This window comes from Otolemur garnettii, unplaced genomic scaffold, assembly GCF_000181295.1.
Source record: "Otolemur garnettii isolate 467f Iridium unplaced genomic scaffold, OtoGar3 scaffold00179, whole genome shotgun sequence".
Lineage (NCBI taxonomy): Eukaryota > Metazoa > Chordata > Mammalia > Primates > Galagidae > Otolemur > Otolemur garnettii.
In genome coordinates, this window is record NW_003852574.1 from 404,462 (window position 1) to 407,671 (window position 3,210).

Sequence of the window (3,210 nt, forward strand, 5' to 3'; positions counted from 1 at the left end):
TCTTAATGTGGGTGCTGGTTACATAAATGTGTTCACCTTGTACAAATTCACTGAGCTGTGGAAATTCACAAGATTTACTGGTTGTTCTGTGTGAGTGCTATATTTCAGTGAAATGTTTGTTATGTTCCTTCCGTTTGCAGTAAAACTCCAGAAAGTTTTTTCTTTTCTTTTTTTTTTTTTTTTTTGCAGTTTGGCATTTTACTCCTTTGAGCCTCAGGCGCCGCCCCCAGAAAGTCTCTTAATTTCTCTTCCTCCCATTTTCTCTTAAACCCACTCCACTCAGACATTCACTTTTCCCACTTCATGGAAATAGCTTTTGTCAAGTTCTCCAGGGAAACTTCATTTTGCTGAATACAGTGACCAATCTATAATCTTTGCTTTAGCTGCACTGCATGGTAGATCACTCCCTTTTATAAACATTGGCGTGGCTTGGTTTTCAGGATACCACTCTCAAGATTTTCTTCCTATCTCCAGTTGCTATTTGAAAAACAAACAAACAAACAAAGATACTGTAGAGGGGATGTGAGGAGCGAACCCTGAGGGTGGGAATCAGGCTTATGGGGAAACAACTGACTTGGGTTTCTTGGATGAGCTGGCAGCACCTGCCACATGGCCCCTTGGTCCCACGAGCACAGTGGAGTCTTTCTCATAAAGAGATATGTTTATAAGTGAATGAAGATTAAAATTTTTGTGGTTTTTTTTTTTTTTTGTGACAGAGTCTCACTATGTCACCCTGGGTAGAGTGCTATGGCGTCACAGCCCACAGCAACCTCCAACTCTTGGGCTTAAGAGATTTTCTTGCCTCAGCCTCCCAAGTAGCTGGGACTATAACACAACACAACACCTGGCTATTTTTTGGTTGGAGTTGTCATTGTTGTTTTACTGGTTGTTCTGTGGGAGTGCTATATTTCAGTGAAATGAAATGTTCCTTCCCTTTGCAGTAAAACTCCAAAAAGTCAGGCCCGGGCCAGATTTGAACCCTCCAGCTCTGGTGTATGCGGCTGGCGCCCTAGCCGCTGAGCTATAGGTGCCTAGCCAGAATTTTTTTTTTTTTTTTGGGATAGAGTTTCAAGCTGATGCCCTGGGTAGAGTGCTGTGGCATCACAGCTCACAGCAACCTCCAACTCAGGTTCAAGCAATCCTCTTGCCTCAGTTTTTTTATTTTTAGCAGAGACAGGGGTCTTGATCTTGCTCAGGCTGGTCTTGAACTTGTGAGCTCAGGCAATCCACCTGCCTTGGCCTCCCAGAGTGCTAGGATTACAGGCGTGAGCCATTGTGCCCAGCCTAAGAATTTGAATGCTATCCTGAAGATAGTAAATTAATTAATTAATTAATTAATTTATTGTGAGACTCTGTCTCACTTGGTCACTCTTGTTAGAGTGCAGGGTGTCTTAGCTCACAGCAACCTCAAACTCTTGGGTTCAAGTGATCCTCTTGGCTCGGCACCTGTGGCTCAATCGGCTAAGGCGCCAGCCACATATACCTAAGGTGGCGGGTTCGAATCCCCAGCCCGGGCCCGCCAAACAACAATGATGGCTGCAACCAAAAAATGGCTGGCGCTGTGGTGGGCGCCTGTAGTCCCAGCTACTTGGGAGGCTGAGGCAGGAGACTCGCTTGAGCCCAGGAGTTGGAGGTTGCTGTGAGCTGTGAGGCCATAGCACTCTACCCAGGGGGATAGTTTGAGGTTCCATCTCAAAAAAAAAAAAAAAGTGATCCTCTTGCCTCAGCCTCCTAAGCAGCTGGCACTACAGGTGCCTGGCACAATGCCCGGCTATTTTTAGAGACGAGGTCTCACTCTTGCTCAGGCTGGTCTGGAACCTGTGAGCCCAGGCAATCCACCCACCTCGGCCTCCCAAGTGCTGGGATTACAGGCATTAGCCACTGCACCGGCAAGGCAGTGAAGTTAGAAAGGGCCCCTGAGATGGCTCAGCACCTGTAGCACAGTGATTACGGCGCCAGCCACATACACTGAGGCTGGAGGTTTCAAACTGGCCTGGGCCAGCTAAACAACAATGACAACTGCAATAAAAGATAGCCAGGCATTGTGAGGGCAACTATAGTCACAGCTACTTGGGAGGCTGAGGCAAGAGAATCTCTTAAGCCCAAGAGTTGGAGGTTGCTGTGAGCTGTGAAGTCACAGCACTCTACCAAGGGCAACATAGTGAGACTCTGTCTCAAAAAAAAGAAAAAAAGAAAGGGCCTCTGAGAAACCATCATTTCTTCTCTCTTTTTCCCCGTAGAAGATGGACTAGACTTATAGCCTATGGTGGTGAGGCAGGTCCCTAGTCCCTTTTCTCTTCCGTGGCTGAGGCTTTTTTCTCCCTTGGAAAGCATTGGTGTAGCACTCAGGAAGGCCATCAGAGGGCACTCTTTTCCCAGGAGAATATTCTTAGGGCAGGCATTGAGAGTTGACAGAACAGGCAGTTTTGGGCCAGGCGAGTGGCTCATGCCTGTAATCCTAGCACTCTGGGAGGCTGAGATGGGTGGATAGCTTGAGCTCACAGGTTCCAGACCAGCCTGAGCAAAAAAAGCTCCCGTCTCTACTAAAAATTGAGGCAAGAGGATTGCTTGAGCACAAGAGTTGGAGGTTGCTGTGAGCTATGATGCCACCCCACTCTACCCGTGGCCACAGTTTGAGACTCTGTCTCAAAAAAAAAAAAAAAAAAAAAAAGAAAAAGAAAAAGCAGTTTTAACAGAGGAACTTAGGCTGAAAGCTAAGCATGTGTGTGAGAAACCAAATGAATTCCAATTTCTGGGGACGTTTCTAGAGATGTTTGCAAGGTGGGACATCCTCAGGACCAGGAGCCCTACATCTGTGTTGTTAGTGTCAGCCCCTTTTTTTATTCATTTTTGAAAAATTGCCCTGCATTTTTTTCATTTTTTTTTTCAACCCGCCCCTCCTTAATTCCTTCCTTCAATTTTTTTTTTTTTTTGAAGACAGAGTCTTACTATGTCACCTTGGTTAGAGTGCTGTGGTGTCACAGCTCACAGCAACCTCAAACTCTTGGGCTTAAGTGATTCTCTTGCCTCAGTCTCCCAAGTAACTGAGACTATAGGCACCTGCCACAACGCCTGGCTATTTTTTGGTTGCAGCTGTCATTGTTGTTTGGCGGGCCCAGGCTGGATTCGAACCCACCACTTTAGGGTGGCACCTTAGCCACTTGAGCTACAGGCACTGTATTTTTTTTTTTTTCGAGACAGAGTCACTTT